This window comes from Lycorma delicatula, chromosome 12, assembly GCF_047948215.1.
Source record: "Lycorma delicatula isolate Av1 chromosome 12, ASM4794821v1, whole genome shotgun sequence".
In the NCBI taxonomy this organism is placed as follows: Eukaryota; Metazoa; Arthropoda; class Insecta; order Hemiptera; family Fulgoridae; genus Lycorma; species Lycorma delicatula.
In genome coordinates, this window is record NC_134466.1 from 56,921,226 (window position 1) to 56,943,032 (window position 21,807).

The following is a 21,807-nucleotide window of genomic DNA, read 5'->3' on the forward strand; positions in this document are numbered from 1 at the left end:
AGTCTTTTTGCCTAGGATGTTCAGGTCCGCCCAGATTCAAGAGTGAAGGGGTCGGGACTCCCCGATGATGGTATAAACAACCCTCAAGGTATGAGTGGGTTGCGAAGTGAAGGATGTGCGAAACGTACATCTGGAACTGTTAGATTAAGGACAGGATGGGTAGCTCCTTAACGGAAGGGCATAACAGCTATCCGGAAGAGGAATGTCGGTGTGTCCTAGTGAAGTTGGGGAGACCCCGGTGAGAAAGCCCCAGAAGAGGGCTAGCTAGGGCGGACAAAGACTGCTGCCACGACACTCCAAGGTGACGATTCTGCTTAATGGCGAGGACCAGTTGCCTTAAGGGTGTTTCAAAAAAAAAAAAATAGGTTAAATTTATGGTCATATTTGCCAGTAGAATTAATACCACAATAACTTTACATATTTATTTTAATAATAATATTAATAGGTATTATATTAATTTAAATAAATTATATTATAATTAATAGCTCTGAGAGTAATAAAAAATAAAATTATAACTCATACATTAATTTTATTTACAATAACTTCTTTTTTACAATTATAATGAACAATAATAAAACAAATGAAAATAAGAAAATTAAATTAAAAAATAATTAAATAAGCTCAAAAATTAACGAATGTTGTTCCTGCATTAATGTTTAATACTTCCATTGTACTGTAAAAGAAACAGATACATATATTTAAGTTTTTTTGTTTGTTATTTTTTAATTTATATGGTGTAAATTATGCTCCATATAACTCATGTAAAAATTTATTTAACTATATTCTTCACAAGAATACAACCGTATATGAACAGCAAATATAAATGCTTTAATTATGTAAAGAAAAGTATGATCAGGGAATAGCACATTAAAACATTCGTATATCTTAAAATACAATAAAATAAATACAATTTTTTAGTCATGGGCAAAGATTTTCAAGGATTTCTTTATAGGCAGTATGTTATACATTGCACTATTATCAATTTTTAAGCACAAATTAAACATTGCTATTCTTCAGATGATATTAAACTTTTATCTTTTTTTTAAAAATACTTATGATCATTACAATCATAACTGTGGGCTAGATTTATAATTATAAAACTTATTTAATAATTATTTTTAAAAAAAATTTCATAGATATTCACCTTACAACAAAATGTTTGCCGATATTTTGAATATATACCAACCTAATCTACCCAAATAATGTAATATTACATGACTCGGTTGATGACTGTTGATGGCATTTATTTGCCTGATTAGAGTTAAATATAAATATTTGAAACACAAACAAAAAAGCTAAAACAGAGTTGGACTTTCCTGTCACGCTTTTTTATGAAGCACTGCTTACATACACACCCACACCTTTCCCACCCAACACACACACATGCACACACGCACATATAAACTACTTAATTTATAATTTTATTTAAACGTAATATTTTTTTGAACAGCTGCATATTAGCACTCCTTGTGGTGACAGGGGGTACTATTGATGCAGTATCCCCAATTAGTCAGTTATTTAAAGCATTTTTTGGGGTGGGGGGTGTGATTTCGCAACACTTTTTTTGCAAATATTTTTCTTTAATTGTTAACAATTGGGCCTAAGAAAAATAAAACCTTAATTAGGAAAAATCTCAAGATACTGAGGGGGACCTTACTCTACAACCTCACCCCCTTGACCTTTTAAGTTGAAAATTTAATGACAACAACGCCCCATATACAGAAATCAGTCCAGTAATCCTAGAGATATAAGGTGTGAGACACCAAACACACACACACATATGAACATCCAAAAATTTCCATCCAGTTTTTTGGGTTCCTTAGGTGTCAAAATATCAAGATCCAGTAAAACCGCATAAGCCCAAACTGGACCGATTACAATACTTTCCCTTCTAAAGCTGTAGCTCTGCTATAGCGCTAGGCGGTAAAGTAAAAATTTAACACTTTAAAAAGTGACTACCAAAATAATTTCAACCAACAAACAGAAATGATAGACACTTTCTGAAACGAGAATGCACCATGGCAACAAACCATGCATCTGAGTTATTAGATTTTGAAGAACCAAACTGACATTGTAAGAAAGAGTCGGACCCTTCTCCTGGAAACCCACAAAACCTTTTACAGTATATTACTGTCTACCAAGAACCAGTAAAAAACTTATTGATGAGTAATAAATCTCATTTTCATTTCCCAGATTTTGTGAAGGGAAGAAAATTTCCTGTATCTGTTTCCATAAAAAGACACCACTTCATCATAGGTCTCTTCACAGGTCCATGTTCATGTCCACCTGTAAGTTCTTTTCCTTTGGAAGAATTGCACTTAATTTTTAGTGATAATAGAAAAAACGGTGACAATCATCACTGGATTGTTTTCTTCACCAGTTTGGACACTTATCGATCCTAAAATTGCTTGTCGTCCGGTACATTAAGAAATTTTTTTTTTAAGATTATCTCCTGTTGCAAAAATTTAATTTACTGGCCAGATTACTTGACCTTGTAAGCATCAAAATTTTTCCTCTGGGGTATTATTTTCATACCCAAGTAGTCAGTGCAACATCACCTCGCATAACTAGTACTTGAAACATTGAATCTGGCTAGAAATTAAATAGATCCCTATAGAAATACTGTTGGAGAGATATTATTTAGATTTTACCCACAGTTTCTCATAGATTTCTGTAAGAAATAAACCAAAAAGAACCAAATCACTCCACATTATAATGAGCTAAAACAAAATGAAATAACAAACTTAATTAAAACTGACTATAATCGACATGCAGGGTGTAATTTCCTTTAGATAATCCATTCTTAAATGGTTTACTACTGTGATCAACCCTGCGATGTAATTTTAGAAAATTAGATAGAGCAGACGTACGCATCCATACAATTAGATCTTCATTTCTTCATCAAAACCATTATTTTCTGGATCAGTATCCAATTCCCATACATTTCTGGTCCAATCTTTAGGTTTTGCAAAACCTAATAAAAAAAGAAACTCAATAAAAATACATATAACTCAACAAATTTTATAATATTGGTGTTAAGAGTGATAAATCTAGACAATGTATAATGAAATAAACTTCACGTAACCTATTATTTTAGAAAACTCTGATCCATTCAATGAAGCGTGCTATAGCGACATCTTTTGCTGAATGACTTTTTTATATACTAGTTAATTTTTATTTGTCAACGTAATAGAATTTCTTGAACTCTTTATTTGATCGCCTAATCTTTAATGACACACAAGGCAGCTGCCTTACTGGTTTAGGGGCAGAATCCAATAAGCGATACGCAACATATTCCTTCTTATACAATGCCTTTCAGTTTATCATCCATAGTGAAATGAATATGCTTAATATCTCTTTAATTGCAAAAAGAAGTGAAAATTGCAGTGCACCAAATCTGTTAAGTATAGTGATTGTAGAATATGTTCAAATTTGAACTTCATAAGAGCTCTTTCTATCAAGAAAGTAAGGAATAAAGGCAGGTAGAAAGAGGCAAATGATCAATCCTTAAAGGACTGTAACCCTTTCATGTGTCAGGATAATTCACTTTCTTACCTAAAACCAACATTTGTACCTAAAATAAACAATAAAAATAAACAATTCATATATATTAATAAAATAAAAATATTTGTAATAAAAATAAACAATTCTAATCACAGGTTGTCCCAGTCAGGCGAATGTTTATTTCCTTTACCCTCTGCAGTTTCTTAAACAGAAAAAACCAACAACTCCACTCTTTTTTCCTCAAAGAGGTTACACAGGAACAGTTCCTGTGTAACCTCCTGTGTAACAGTTCCTGTAACCTTTGTAATAACAGTATTACATTGGCTCCATCACAGTATAGTTACGGTACTTGTTACAAAACAGCCACTTTTTTATAGGGACTCAGTGGAGCACTTGCTCTTTCTGGACAGTAGAACTGTCCAAGGATTCTGTTTCCTTCATGGAAGTCACAAAAAAGTCTATTACCTATTATCTGAAGATCAATCAGGTAAAGGCCAGGCTTCCTATTTTGTATAAACTTTTTAATGTTATTACTTAGTAACTTCTTATCTTACTTTAAATGTTTGTTGAATTTAAAAATTGATAGAACAATTACAGCTTTTTTCATATAATTTCCTATCATTACATTTGCACATGTCTTGTTCGGATATTCTATGCTATTGCAATTTGTATAATCAACCGTTAGTTCTTGAACCTGAAAAAAATAAAATTTTGATGTAAAACTTTAAACGCATTCCATAAATAAGACATAATAACAAAAATAATAATAACTCTTAATTTTGTACTATTATGACAGATAAATTTATATGCGTACACTGTCATGCACTGCATTATGTCATATAGAAACTGCATGTATGGAATACATGCAGTTTCACCCACTGCATATGGGTATTTTTCAGTCTCATTTTCCAGCCTAAAATGAGTTATAAGATGATAAGTGACAATGTTTAGACAAAAAGTATATTACCACCAGTACCAAAAACTTATGCATCATTTCATACTCATTTTTATAAATAATGAGGAGTAAATGATACATAAGTCTAAACATATGTATTATAATTACATATTACATAATTACACAGAATAATTACCTTAACCAAGGCAACCATCTTGTTTACCCTAACCATCTTTGAGTTAAACAAGATTTATTCATCATGATGTGATCAACAGGATGAGGAAGGTACCATTTAATTATCCCTAATTTCTGATAAGATATTATATCATACATGCTTATATGTTTGTTAATATAAAAATGATTACTATTAAGTAGTGCTGCTCTACAAAGGCTGAACTTTATATGCACATAGCTTTTTATCTTTTATTTATTAATGTTTTATCTTAGATTTAAATGATTTTATAAAATTTTGAATTTTTCCCATTTGGCATCTTATTATGGAATATAAGCTCATTTTGAAGTTGAAACTTTATATCTTATCATAAACTTGCAACTAAAAAACCTGCTAATCATTGGGGAGGTACAAGAATTCTTCAGTGAAGTAAACCAATATATACATTAAAAACTGCTTCACTTTTTTCCTCAAATTTTTCTTTGGAACTGTCATAACTAAGTAAGACTTTGTCATTCAAAATTAAACAGTATAAGTTTAAGATAATTTTCTACATTTTAAAAATCTTTCAAACGATAAAAAACATCTGGTATAGATGGAGGCTTTAGCACTCGGTCAGTTATTTGAATAATGATTTGTTAATATGTAAGCAAATATTGTAAATTTTGTGACTACTTTTTTTTGTGATTAATTTTGTGATTAAATTGTTTGGAACAGACTGGAGAAATCTGTATATAAAATAAATTGCTCATTTAATTATGTTTGTGTATTCATTCGATATGTCATATTACTTAAATCTTTTTATTTTTGGTTGTTTATGATTATTTAAAGAACTGATCATTTTTATGAATTAACCAATTTTTGTTAAAATCAGGCAGTTTCAGACATGTATGTACGCACGACGTCTGTTCAGAAAAGTATTCATCTTGTGCTGTAGCTGACAAGGAGTTAATTATTATCAATGGTGACAATAACCCATTCAAAGTACTCCCCTTTGGAAGCCACACCCTTTTTCCAACAATGCTCACACTTTCAAAAGTCCTCCTTGCATTCTTTTTTCTGAATAATTAACAGCTGCATCAGCATTCTTTTAATTTCCTCTACATCATTAAATTTTCTTCCTTTTAGAGAATTTTTCAAGTTAGGGAACAGCCAAAAGTCGCAGAGATCCAAGCCAGGACTACACAGGAGTTGATGAAGTTGCAAACTCCGATGTTTCATTAGAAATTGCTGAATAAGTTGTAATGAAAGAGTAAATGAGTTGTCGTAATGAAGCACTTTTTCACAAATTACACCATTTCCTTTACAATTTAATTGCTTTTAAAATTTCCAAGTAATACTCTTTGTTAACCATCCGATCTTGTCTTTTGAAACAAATTATAGTGAGCAATCCTCCAAGAAAAAAAACAGCGAACATTGCTTTGATATTGCTCTGACTTTCACTGCTTTCTTTGCTTGTGACTCTTCAGGCCTCTTTCCATGTGAAGAATAAACAAACGTTTTTCTCAGAATTATGGCCTAAAACCCATAATTCATCTCCAGTAATGTATTTTTTGAACATTTCCAGATTATTTCTTATCGTTTCCAAATTATCTTAAGTGATCTCTACTCAATTTTTTGGGTCTTCCATCAGCAACTGTGGAAAATATTTTGTTCAAAAATATTCTTGGTTTAACCTTCTTAAATGTATAGTTTTTGGAATTCCAAGGCCTTCTATCTATCTCACTATCAAACAATCATTTTCATTAATTAAAACTTCAACTCGTGTCATATCTTCAAAAGGTTTTTGTCATTGTAGACCTGGCAGAACGAGTGGTTATTTTGAATTGAAGTACAAACATTTTTAAATCCCATAACCACTCTTAAATTTATGTATTGCTCAGAGATTCAATGATGTACACTTTATCTATCATAGGGATTTGTTTTCTTAACGATAATATCCATGATTTGGCAAAATTTAACACAGACTCTTTTATTGATATTATTAAATACAACAAACACAAATACTAATGGTTACACTACAGCGTACTGCTACTGACTAAAGAGCCTGATCCACATACCTTTTGGTTGGGGTGATAATGAGGGTCTAACTGACATTGTGAGCATTAACACACCTACGTTGGCTTCTACATTCAAAATTACAGCACTAGGTCAGATACTTCTAAGCAAACCTTATATGTACCTAAGTATGAATGGTATCTTTCTCCTGGAGATTCATCTGTTTGGGAGATATCGAGCAGTGAACTAAATTTTTCTGTCCATGTAATATTATTAGCCCATTGGGCTGGTCTAGTGGTTAACTCAACATTGCAAATCAGTTATTTAACAGTTGCTTTGTGAAATCGATGGTTCTAAGGTTAAAATCCTAGTAAGAGTTAGTTACTTTTATACAGATTTGAAAAGTAGACAGCAGATAATAGAGTACTTTGATGGTTGAGGTTCAATTAATCACACATCTAAGATATGGTCAGTCTGAGTCAGTACAAGACTACACCTCATTTACAGGTCATCCATAAATATCATTGTCATCTCATTGGGCCATAGGGGGATTGCTTATTGTACATTACTTAAAGAAATTACAAAGTATATATTAGGAAAATAAGTAAATATATTATTATTGGTTAATAATATTAACCAATATTATGTCAGCAGCTATAATATTATAGCTGCTGATATAAGAGTTCATAGCCATGTAGTAAAGCAAGTGAAGATTTATTAGCATATATTAAAAAGGTATTACATAGCTTTATTACATATATAGCAATATGTATCTTAAGTTGAGATGGTAAACAAATCATAGTTTAGTTATGAGGATCAGTAATAAGCAGCGTATTTTAGTGTCAGTATACCTTAGCAGAGGAATTAATGAGGAATGGGTATCAATATCTGACATTACTTGAGGAATATAGGAAAATTTATATTTTACACAGATGGGAGGTTTCAATGGTAGATTTCAACAGATGTGATTTCATCAATGAGAGATGAGTTTTGTTTTAGTCTATATTTATTTACAAGATATATATGTTTTAAAAGATCATTTCAGATCAGATGCCAATTTAAGTAGAGATATTTTAAGTGAAAGTGGATGAAGCATTCAAGTTTTTTCTTTTGCTCCAGAAATTAAAATAGATAGAGAACAAGATAAAATACTTTAAAGATAAATTAAATGGGCCTATTATAGTTGTAAAAGTGCTGTAGAATATAGAGGCTGCTTTTGTGTATGAAAATATTGATTCTTAAAGAGACAAATGATAGTTTCTAATTGTTTTTGTGGTAGAGTGGGGTTTAATAAAAGTACTAAAGCATATGCTAGGCAACTAACATCTGAAAAAATATAGTGATGTATTTTTTATTTTTTTCTTGATATTGCCACAAGGTTTAAGTTTGTATGTAAGATATGGAAATGGAATTTTGTAATGTATGAAAAATGCTCCGTTCCTGATCGTATTCTTTCTCAATTATCATTTTTTTTATTTTTAGGTGATTTATATAATGTTCTTGGTGAAAGCATTTGCATAGATGAGTTCAGTAAACAGGGTAACAAGGTGTTACTGTAAACCAATGAATTAGTTGTACTGGCTACCTCAAACCCACAATGATAACCAATTTCAAATCTTACTGTGATAGATGGAATTTAATTATGAATTTAGATCAGTTTGACATACAGTGTTAGTTGGTCTACAAGAGGAGACAAGTACAACTAATGAATAATTGAAAATGTCAGATTCACACCAAAATTATCTATAAATAAAGATTATATTTGTTAGATAGTATGTAGGCCATAGCAACATTTGAAGCTCAGGGATGGTTTAGTTTAGCTTTCATGATTGAAAGCTGATAGACTGAAAAAATTTTATGGGCTGGAATTGAAAACAATTAGGCATTCAAAAAAAGAAAGTATTCAAAATTGAATTTTTAATATTGAAAATGGAAAAAACTGTATTTTTTGTTAACTTTAAATATTATTATTATTATTATTATTATTATTATTATTATTATTATTATTATTATTATGCTTTTACGGCCAACATGGGACCACTTAAGTCAATTTTAGTTGGATCTTTTCTGAGAAAAGCGTGTTATTTTACTCTTTCGAGCTGCCCAGTATTTCTTCATCCGTTCAGATCTTGCTTTCTTTTCTTCATCCGTAAACACCCTCTTCGTTGTATTTTGTCGTTTGTCTGTCTTTTGTTTAAATCTAATGCTTTTATCTTTTAGCTTTGTAATTTTTCCAGTTTTATTCTGTAGGTCAGTCAGGGAAATTCCCAATTCTTTCATATCTTCTCTAATTTCTTTGATCCATCCTACTTCTAGCTTTTGGAACCAGAGCTTTTCAATGATATTTCTTGACAGTCTTGTTTCCGGTGTCCTTATGAGATGACCAAAGAAAGAGATTCTTTTTTTCCGCATAGTATCAGTAACAGGCTCTATTTCTCGATACACCACCTCATTTGGCACAATCCACCATTGGCCTTCTTTTTGGTGTTTTTTATTGATACACATTCTGACAATTCTCCTCTCTATTTTCAGAATTTTTTCAATTCGGTTTTTCTGAGTGATTTTGAAAAGGGTCTCGCTTCCGTAGGTGACTTCTGGCTGTACTACAGTTTTATAATGTTTAAGTTTTGTTTTAGCAGAAAGGCATTTTTTGTTATATGTTGACCAAGTTAATTTTTGGGATTTAATCATTTTATTTGTCCTGTTTTGCCATGTCACTTTTTCATTTAAATTATAAGTTATTATTTCCCCTAGATATTTAAATTGTTTTACTATTTTAATTTTCTGATTGTTTACTGTAATGTGCTCTATTACCAGAGGATCTATGGCCATTAGTTCAGTTTTTTCGAAAGAGATATGATGCCCCATCTTTTGTGCTAGGTTTTGAAGGCTCATGATTTGTGTTTTGGCTTCTTGAATATTATTTGCTAAAAGAGCGAGGTCATCTGCAAATCCTAGGCAATTTAGTGTGATGGAGTTTTTCTTAGTACCCATTTTTATATTTTTGGGATTTATTTCATACCATTTTCTCATGACAAATTCGAGGGCGCAGTTAAAAAGGAGTGGTGAGAGGCCGTCTCCTTGCCTCAATCCAGTTTTTATGTAGAAGGGTTGAGAGAGTTCACCTCTGAATTTCACTCTGGACTGGGTATTGTTTAAAGTTAATTTTAAAATGTTTACGAGTTTAGGGTGAAGGCCCAGGTTTCTCAGAATATTCAGCATGGATGGTCGGTGTATACAATCATAGGCCCTTTTAAAGTCGACGAAGGTGATTATTAGTTGTTTTTTCCGTCTTTTATATAAGTCCATCATAAGTTTTAGGGATATTATTTGCTTCGGGCAACCTCTCCATGGCCTAAATCCCCCTTGGTATTCCCCAAGTTCCAGTTCAAGTTGGTCTTTGCATCGGTTGTATATGATTCTCGACAGGATTTTGTATGTGCAATCCAGGAGAGATATGCCTCTGTAGTTTTCCAGATTAGTTTTATCCCCTTTTTTATGTAATGGATGGATGAGGGCTGTGGTCCAGTGTTCTGGAAGTTTTTCTTCGTTCCATATTTTCACGAGGCATAGATGTAGGGAAGTTTTAACTTTAAATATATACTAGTTTTATATGTACAAGTATGCATAAATAAATTACCAAAAAAACTACAAAGTAATAAAAGTAGTTTGTTGGTTAAGGTGTAGAAAACATTTTTAGAAGAAAATATAATCTAAATTTTTATATTATTAGATGGGGGTTGATGAATCAATTCATGAATAGAATCAAGAAGAAATGAATAGACGTGGATAATTGATCAGTTTCATAACATATGTAAAGTTCTGAATTTTAACTTATGGGAGAAAATTACATAAATGATAATAATAAGTATTTTATAAAAAAACTTTTTAACTGATTGATTCAGCACTAATACTGAGTGGTGGTCCGTAAACAGAAGAGGTCAATTTTCTTGTATTTACTGTGTAAGAAAAACTGGAATGGTTTTTAGGTGTACAGATTAATTGTTGGTTGGGTTTCAATTAACCACACATCTCAGGAATGGTCAACCTGAGACTGTACAAGTTTACACTTCATTTATATTCATACATGTCATCCTCTGAAGTAATACCTTATTATGGTTTCAGAGGCTAAACAGTAAAAGAAATGTGTACGAGTTCAGAAGGCCATTAAGCTTAAAAAAAAATTGGAAGAATTTTATTGTTGTTTTAATCAAATTGGAGTTACTTTTATATTTGGGGAGGTTTATATTTAATTTTACTTTTTTTCAATAGTTTTGACTTCCAACTGACTGGCAGAGAACCTACTGACAAGTCATTAGTGTGAATATGATAATGTTTTTCTCAAGTTTTATTTGTATTTTGGTATAACCTATTGTATAGACACTGAATTATTCTTTTGATTGTAGTGTATGTTAAACTGTATTGTAAATTGAAAACTACCTCATAGCAGTTTAATAAATTAACACATTTATCATTAAACATGGTACAAATAAATATGAAAACATGATCTCAATATACCATATAACATTTTTACACAATAGTTCTTAGATTTTGTGATCTACCACAACGAAGCTATCTCAATTTTACTGTACCATGCATTTAATAGATTACTTTTTCATGTATTCTATGAGGGATACAAAAAATACCAATATACATAATATCACATCATAACTGCAATTTTATGGTACCTTCAACAAACGAAAGACAAAGTAGGTTAGTATTTTTTGAAACAGGCTTCCTTTGTATTAATGCATTCGACCGATAGCATATATAAATAATTTGCCCTTACAGCAATAAGTTAGAACAAATAAGTTAGTTCAAAAGTCAAAAAATTAGAAGAAGCCATCACTGAAAAAGAAATATATTAACTATCAGACAAATTTATTAACTAAAAATCATATAACGCATTAATACTCACTTCTTCAGAGGAATAAACAAGGCTAATGCCGATAGCTAAAAATGCAAATCCCAATGTTAGTTGCTACTAAGTAGTTTTCAAATTGTTCAAAATAAGGGAAATAAAAAAATTCAAAAACTATTTAGTAATAACTTTTTTTTTTCCTGTTTAGTCCCTAAGAATTATGTTCAGTTATTACTTTGGAGGATGAATGAGGATAACCCACCGGGTTGGTCTAGTGGTGAACGCATCATCCCAAATCAGCTGATTTGGAAGTCGAGAGTTCCAGCGTTCAAGTCCTAGTAAAGCCAGCTATTTTTACACGGACTTGAATACTAGATCGTGGATATCGGTGTTCTTTGGTGGTTGGGTTTCAATTAACCACACATCTCAGGAATGGTCGAACTGAGAATGTACAAGACTACACTTCATTCACACTCATATATATCATCCTCATTCATCCTCTGAAATATTATCTAAACGGTAGTTACCGGAGGCTAAACAGGAAAAAAAAAGGAAAGGATGAATGAGGATGATATGTCTGAGTGTAAATGAAGTGTAGTCTTGTACAGTCTTAGTTCGAATTCCTGAAATGTGTAGTTAATTGAAACCCAACCACCAAAGAATACCAGTATCCACAATCTAGTGTTAAAATTCATAAAAATATCTGACTTTACTAGGACTTGAATACTTACTAATAACTATTCCAGTTTAGTATCACCCGGAAAAACTTAAATAACAACTTAGTAATTACTAAATTTGTTATTTTTTCTTGATGTTAATGCATTTTCAATGAAACCCACTTATGTGATCACAATGACATTTTGTGGCATGTTCCTTTGCTTGCTATTTGACTGGTCCTTTTTAGGTATTAGTTGGTTTTTTGTCATTAGTTGATATTTTACTGTTATTTGAAAATTTGTCTTCATCAGCCCAAGAGGTATTAGACAAAAGGCTAGATTAGGATTTATTTGAAAAGGTTTAGGTATTTGAAAAGTCTAAGTTATAGAAAATGATTGGTCAAAAAACAAGCCTAGTTAATAATCACTGGTAACAACAATGCAGTTAATAAAAATGTTAAGTAATATGACATCTACTATATAGAAGAAAACCCACAGGAAATAGAAAATATCAAATTGAATCCATAGGAATTTACAGTTCTGGAATTAAATTTTAAGTTTCATGAAAATAAAAATCTGATGTTCAGTCCCAGGAAGTTTGTAAGTCAGAATAAAGAACATAGTAGAGGACACTACCAGCAAAGTTTCTGAAAATGTTGGAAGAAAAAATAGCTTAGAAATAACAAATTAAGAATCACATCAATCGGGCAATTAGAGAAAATTAGAAAAAGTATTAAAACGGTTATTAGTTACGAAAACACAGAAAGTAAAGATTTTTCCTTACCAAAACTCCAACAAATTGTACACTCTTACAATAAATTAACTTAAAATAAACTGTAAATCGAAAAAGAAAAGGTGGAAATTGAAAAAATTAATAAATAATATTTTCTAGAAATCAGTCCAAACAAAATTTTGAAATTGACGAATCGAATAATTACTTAATACTTTATAACTTGTAATAAATATATTTGCAATCCTACTTTTTTCCTGGCCATTAAATAACAAAAAAATAAAGATGTAAAAAAAAATATATAAAAAACATTATCAAAGGATAATTGCTTGTCTGTCATATGTGTAAGCGCTGACCGTTATTAGTAAGCGCGCTCGCACGTGAACACATTTAAATACCTGAGTATAGTATACGGAATCTTCCGAACGTATTCGCCGAACTTCACCTTGAAAAATTTCAAAATGGCGGCTGTCTTAATCTTTTAATCTTCAATATCTTTGTAATCATTTGTTTGATAGTATTTTACTTATTACAAGTAATCTCCGGGAACTAAATCTAGCGAATACTGTCCGTGTGAAATCGCTTCGAAGGTTATATTATAAATTGTTGTAGCAACACTCCGAGCCTTGTGTGAACATACTTTCTTTCTTTTTCCTGTTTAGCCTCCGGTAACAACCGTTTAGATAATTCTTCAGAGGATGAATGAGAATGATATGTATGAGTGTAAATGAAGTGTAGTCTTGTACATGCTCAGTTCGACCATTCCTGAGATGTGTGGTTAATTGAAACCCAACTACCAAAGAACACCGGTATCCACGATCTAGTATTCAAATCCGTGTAAAAATAACTGGCTTTACTAGAACTTGAACGCTGTAACTCTCGACTTCCAAATCAGCTGATTTGGGAAGACACGTTAACCACTAGACCAACCTGGTGGGTTTGTGTTGACATACTTTTTTTTTTTTCTCTTTCTTATTAAACACCCCAAGGCAACCAGCCTCCGCCCGTTAGGACATAGCATAGTCACCTTGCAGTGTCGTGGCAGCAGTCTCTGCCCACCCTATCAGCCTCCTACCGGAGGATCTCCCGCCGGGGTCCCCAAAGCCTCGTCAGAGCGGGCCAACCACCTCTTCTGGACGGCCAACCCACTCCTCCGCTATGGAGCTACCCTCCCCGTCCTTATCCTGCTTGCAGCCGGCACGCCTTCCGCGCACCGCTGCCCCCTCGCGTTCCTCTCACACCTGAGGGTCCTTAATGCCATCATCGGGGAGCCCCGAATCCATAATATGGGGCCAGAACACCCTAGGCAATATTGTGTGGACATACTGTAATAATGAAAGAGCACTTTTGTTTCGATCAGATGTGAACGACTATCGAAATAGCAGTCTAACGGATCCAGTAGTGAAGCATAATAATTCATATTAAGGAAAGCTTTTTCATATTTAAAATTTCGTGTAAAATAATAGTGAACACGGTCTGACGAAATGTTTATGATGTCAGCAAGCTCTCCCACCTTTAGTCGGCGATCATTTAATACGGAATTAAGAATTTTTGTGACTATTTCTTTGGTCTTAACAGTCTTTGAGCCCAGAAGGTTCATTATCTTCGATGCATAAACGACCACGTTAAAAATCAGCAGCCTGTTTTTTTTTTTTTTTACTGTCTAAGGGAAAAAACCTGTAAAAGTTGAATTTAACTTTTTTTGTATGTCTGTTGGGATTAAACCATTTAAAATAAATTTTTAAATAAGGTTATTTATTTACTTAACAATTTACTGATGAGGGAAAGAAATAAGCTTTGAAGTACAAAAAGTATAATTCGGTCTCCAACCGATTAATTAAATTAAAAAGATAATTTAGATTCATAACGACATCTTAAATTTCAATTTTATACGTTTTACAGAAAATACTCAAAATAATACCGTCTACGATTTCTATAATTGTGAAGTTAATCACCGATAATGTATGAAATTTAATATATGGTAGCTGAAACGACAAAAACTGATTTCAATTATTGAACGTTAAGGTATCGATTTGAGTAAATTAATTAAATCAATACATTCGTACTTAAAATAATAACGTACTCCTTCAATATATTTTTAAAATAAGTTGCCAATAGTACAATTAATTAGAAATCATGTAATTGATAGAGTTAAAACCGTCTTATCATGAAAATAAATTCATTCTACTGCATTTCTCTCACTGCCCCTCGTATCAACACCGCCGGAAAGACCACACGTCAAAAAGCCCTAACATCTATATTAATAAGCTGACAAGAATATTGAGTTCAGTGTTACCATCCGTCGATTTGTTTGCTTCCTTCGTTTAATTTAAAAATGCAAGGTTTAGAAAATTCATTTACATTAATACAGTGACTGATCTCTGTAAAAAGTTAAATTACCATGTAATTACTACAGAACCAACTTTTTAACTAGTCATATTGGAAGTTTGCAGAAAGGATCTGTTTTTATGTCAAATATGTTACGAATTAAATCCCGCCGCTACCAATTGATCCACACCAAGTAAATTACTCGTTTATTAAAAGTGTACACAAAAAGGGAATAAGTGGGATTGGAGTGAGATTTCCTACTCGTAAATTGATGGTTATTTCTTAGTTAAAATTTCTAGCAGGCGCCATGATTTCTATACACATCGGTGTGCAAGTTGTAATTGTTTAAACTATGTTTTGTGTATGATTATATCAAGATATAATCGCTAGAAGAAGTTGAGATTGAACGAGATCAATCAAGCACATGCAAGCGTATCTTGACCTAAAAATCTCATTTCCTCATCCTAATTTGTCCTGTCGCCGAGATGTAGTGAAGGACGAAACTCAAAACCTTCTACTTCAAACATCAGCTGTTAAAAAACTGATTTGCGATGATGAGTTAACCAATTGACGAGTCGGGTGGGCTGCGCACAAAGTAGATTGTAAATAAACTTTTTTTATCTAACTTATTATTTTAAATATAATAATACTAACACACAAATTTATTTTACATAGTTATTTAAACGTAACTCGTATGAAGCACGGGGAGTCTATACGATAACTTGTACTGATACTGATTTTACAACGTCGTTTGGATTGTTGAAATCGCACGCTTGATTATCGAAATATATCCAAATTTCCGAATTCCAATGACCTGGTTGAATGAGAGCGTAACTGATGCGTGAAACAGTTATCCCTCAATCTACCATCACATACTCCGTTTGAACTGTGAAAATCGGACGAATGGTTGCGAAGATATTATAAGAGCACCTCTTTGAACCCTCTCCCCAAATAACCTCCCTGAAGGAGCATACCGATATTACCAATCGTTGGTCGGTAATAAGACCAGATGGTGGTATCAATATAGGGTAGTAAGGGTACGCAAATGTACCCTACCCCTCCTTTCGTCAATTAATATTGGGGAATATACATTAGATTAGTGGGTAAACAATAGTCCAAGAAGCCTGAGGTGGTTGAAAGAGGCATCTGCGAACAAATAACTGGACTCATCGATGTAGACACGATTGTACCGTACATGCTACCTGGAGTCGATAAATTCAGGGCCGTGTCAAAATATATGACAACGATGAGTTGAGGGGGTGCGCCTACCCATTTTAGTAAATATATGACAAGTGAACGGTTGAGATACGTAAGCCGATGGTGTATGGCACCGCGCTTAGTCCGCTCACGGTGTTAAGCGTAAGCTCTAGGTACTATTTAGGACACTGGTCGCTAAACATTTTCGAGGCTCAGTAGCCGTTTGTGGCACAGACATTCGGTCTTATGTTCAGATCAACCGAATGAGGTGGTGGCGGGAGAAATGCCAAGCAAACCAATATGACAACGATACTACAGCACAAATGTAGTGAAGACGAGGTAGCGAGGGAGTGATGGACAGCCTCCTGTGGCGTCGTCGTTCGTCCGGGCTTGCTGGGATGGGCGATCGCGGCGAACAGCTCAAGGGATCGCCCTCAAGCTGTTAAGATGGATACCCGGCTGGGGCCCCCTCAGTGGACCCGGTTTGAGGCAGACAACTGTTACGACCAAGAACCGGGTGGGTCTTGGTTAGGCTGAGTTGGCGACGACACTTCCCGGAGCTGAGTTATGCTTAATTGGGGGTCCGGCTCCGGGATGGGTGTAAATTAAACTACAGAAAAAAAATTAGCCTGTGGAATGTTCTTGACTAAAGTCATTAACCTGCGTGACGTCAGGGGGACAGAAAGATGTTTAGGTTGTCCTTCCTTGCCGTAGGAAGTAATCAATATATATATATATATATATACTTTTTTGGGGGGGGGGAAATATTAAAGCCAAAGAAAAGAGTTAAGAGTTTAAACCTTTTATCTAGCCTAAATTTTTTTTAATAAATCGGCAGGTAGCTTTTACAAAATTTGGCTTTCCGGACCGGTATTTTTTCATAGATTACTAACTTTTATCGCGATAATATCAATAGCTGTTGATACTCGCTCTTTCATAATAATAAAAAAAATAAATCAATTAATAATTTAATAAAATGAAAAAAAAAATACTTGTTACTTGGTATTGATAGATTGATTTAAAATTCAAATGTGGACAAAATAGAAAAAGTTATTTTCAGAGTAGAAGTTATAAAAAATGGATTGCGTACAAAGAAAATAGAATTGCGTGTTTAAAAAAATTTATTATTCATCGAATACATTATTTATTTTTTAACATCTGACTTTATAATGAAGTCCAATCTTTTGGTTCGGTTCAATTCAGTAGTGAGTAATCCTTCAAGCGCAGTAGTAGTTATATTTTCATTTGTTCCGTTGTACACCATAAAACAAAATAAAACAGAGAAAACTCTATATCGCATTTACTTTAGAATCTAACTGCTAGATTTTTGGACAGGTAATAAATATTATTTTGGATTTCACACGTATTATCTATAAAATCACCAATCAGTTATTATTTTTACTAACACCTTTTATTTTTTTTCGTTCAATCAGATATACGTTATTAATGAAAACTTAATTTATTATACTCGTATAATTAAAATATGTAATTTCTGATTTAATTTCTACAAATATTTATTTATTAATAATAATATTTTTCATAATACACATTTAAAAAATTTTTTATATCCATTTAGGGAAATTTTTTTTATACATTTTCAACATCAAATTTTAATATACTTTTCCTATCTCCACACCAACCGACCCATCCGTTACATTACATTACATTACTATCCGGACTCCAAAACTGGTTATTCATTATTTTTTTCAATATCTTTAAATAATTATCTATTTACTTTAATCTTATGTGTGTAAATAGATTTTTTGTAAATTTTTCCAGTAAGGAATTTCCTAAATTCATTTTTATTTTTAATTTCAAATTTCGGAATTTTTAAACTTTTTTGGTAATAATCATAATCAATAAAAACATCCCTGATACTTGGGCTATCAAATTTTAAATACCTCAGATAAATCTTTTTTGCTTTTAGTTTTCAAAGTTTATAAAACTAATCTTTGTATATTTTAACTTTATTATTACAAATATTTTTATCTTAGAAAATTAGAAACTGTCTTACGCTTATTTAACTAAATATTTTCATTAATTTTAATTTTAAAATTTAGTAATTATTACATTTATTTATTGGTTATTTATCAGATATTTATATAATTTATTTTTTAATTTTCAATGCATTTTTATATTTGTTAATATATTATATTTTTTTGTTTAAAATTCTCAATTTGATTTAATTCTTATTTTTTACTTTTTAGACGGGGTTTTGTAATCTGTTTCTTTTTTTTATTAATGTTAATATTAATATTAGTTAAATAAAAGATTTTTTTTAAATAATTTTTTATATGTAATCAAATTTAGTTTTGTAATTTTTTTTGTTTTTTGTATTTTTTTCTCAATAATATTGATTTGGTTGATGAGATACTATCAAACTATTTAGTAAATTCTAGGTAACATTTTTACGTTAAATTTTAGATTTTTTAATCTTTATGTTGGATTTTAAAAATATATTTTATTTATACGGTTGAATATCAATTAATCTATAGAAAGAAGCATATTAGTTGTTACCAATCATAATTTTTAATTAATTATTTATTTTAATATTGTTAAATATTATTCAACAAACAAACAAACATACTTGGCGTTTACAGACCTAGAAAAGGCATTCGATAACGTAGACTGGAATAAAATGTTCGGCATTTTAAAAAAATTAGGGTTCAAATACAGAGATAGAAGAACAATTGCTAACATGTACAGGAACCAAACAGCAACAGTAACAATTGAAGAACATAAGAAAGAAGCCGTAATAAGAAAGGGAGTCCGACAAGGATGTTCCCTATCTCCGTTACTTTTTAATCTTTACATGGATCTAGCAGTTAATGATGTTAAAGAACAATTTAGATTCGGAGTAACAGTACAAGGTGAAAAGATAAAGATGCTACGATTTGCTGATGATATAGTAATTCTAGCCGAGAGTAAAAAGGATTTAGAAGAATCAATGAACGGCATAGATGAAGTCCTACGCAAGAACTATCGCATGAAAATAAACAAGAACAAAACAAAAGTAATGAAATGTAGGAGAAATAACAAAGATGGACCACTAAATGTGTAAATAGGAGGAGAAAAAAATATGGAGGTAGAAGAATTTTGTTATTTGGGAAGTAGAATTACTAAAGATGGACGAAGCAGGAGCCATATAAAATGCCGAATAGCACAATCGAAACGAGCCTTCAGTAACAAATATAATTTGTTTACATCAAAAATTAATTTAAATGTCAGGAAAAGATTTTTGAAAGTATATGTTTGGAGTGTTGCTTTATATGGAAGTGAAACTTGGACGATCGAAGTATCTGAGAAGAAAAGATTAGAAGCTTTTGAAATGTGGTGCTATAGGAGAATGTTAAAAATCAGATGGGTCGATTAAGTGACAAATGTAGAGGTATTGCGGCAAATAGATGAAGAAAGAAGCATTTGGAAAAATATAGTTAAAAGAAGAGACAGACTTATAGGCCCACATACTAAGGCATCCTGGAATAGTAGCTTTAATGTTGGAAGGACAGGTAGAAGGAAAAGATTGTGTAGGCAGGCCACGTTTGGAATATGTAAAACAAATTGTTAGGGGTGTAGGATGTAGAGGGTATACTGAAATGAAACGACTAGTACTAGATAGGGAATCTTGAAGAGCTGCATCAAACCAGTCAAATGACTGAAGACAAAAAAAAAATTATTCATAATCTACTGATATAACAATTCCGATTAATTATTTATTCATCTTAATATTTAATAAATTTTTTATACACCATGTAGCGGTTAATTCAGTCGCCGCAAATCAGTTGTTCAACAGTTGATTTTTAAATTAGTTAATTTTAGTAGCTTGTATACAACTTTGAATACTAAATAGGGAATACCGTTGTACTTTGGTGTAGGGATTCAATTAACTACACGTATCGGGAGAGACGGCCTCAATCTGTACAACAATAAACCTTATTTGCATTTCTTACATATCATCCTCATTTCACTGTCCTAGAGGGATTCCTTATTATTCACTAGTTGAACAGACTACAACGTATACATTGCGAAAATAGAAAAATCTTTTTGGTTAATTTATCTGCTGATAATTTATTGTTACAATTAAATTTATTACAAGTAATTTTACATAATATAAAATGACTAATATACGCAATATCTAAAATTTCAAGAGAAATATACTAACGAAATAAGATGGTTGAGTGGTCAGCAATTATATATTGAATGAGGTTTAGGCAGGATTCCTACGGGGATAACATATTTTAGCATGATAATATTTTATAATTTAAATGAGCTTACACGACCTTAAATGTGATATGATGTTTTTTTCAAGGATTTGTGATAGACATGAATGACTTTTTACTGTCCATGAAGATACGTATAACTGTATTTTTAGGGTATTTTTTTATCAGGAAATAGGACAATGTGAACTTGGGATTGATATTTAGAATGTACAACATCGTGCAAAAATAAGGGAGTTGACCAAAATATACTTACGGCTAGATTAGTTTTATCCATCCTCTAACACTTATCTTAATCAATTTATCTTAAACTTTAACTTTAATTTTTTTAAACATTAAAAATTTACTACTCTATACATATTAAATAAATACTGGTTAAATTTCAGAAAATAATAATAAAGTTTATACCAGTAGGTCATAAAGATTTAGGGTGTGTAGCGTAAAATATTTAAATAAACCTAATGAAATAATTTTCAGATTTGTATTTTTTTAAATTTAATTTAATTTTTTTTTTTGTTTAACTTCTGGGTCCACCGTTAGTTACTGCTTCAGAGGATTATATGAATGATTTGTAGCGTATGTTAAAATCCCGGGATTGTGAGGACCCGGGATTCGAACCCGGGACCTCCGAATGAAAGGCCGAGACGCTACCACACGGATTGAAAATAATTACGTTGTTTAATTGAATGTTAAATCAATGTTTTAACAGATCATCTCTTCTAATAATTAAACAATTACATTAATTAAATATCACCCTTTTTTTCAGGTATATTAAAATTTTTTGAAATTGATGGAATATCATAATATTTTGATTAAAGATTTAGATAATCTTGGTTACAATCGGGATACAGGAAAATATGGAAAAAAATCTATATTATTTCTTATTTCATGCGTATTTTTGTTTATTAATTGTATATTTTTCATTATGCACAATCAGAACGATAATACAAAAGTAATCGATGGATTAAAACAGATAGTTGTGTTGTATGTAATGTTTCTTTTTGCATTTTTCGTGACATTTTCATTTCGTAAATTTCTAATAGTAGTACATTTATTAAAAGGAAATTTTTTTAAAATACCTATTGATTGTTATTCAGATGAAAGAAAAAAAATATTGCGTTTGAATGATAAACAGCTTACTAAGCAATATAAGTTAAATTACTATTTACTTTTCATATATTTTACTCTCGTAAACATACAACCGATTTTAAAAACAATATATTTAATTATACGTGACGAATATAAATAC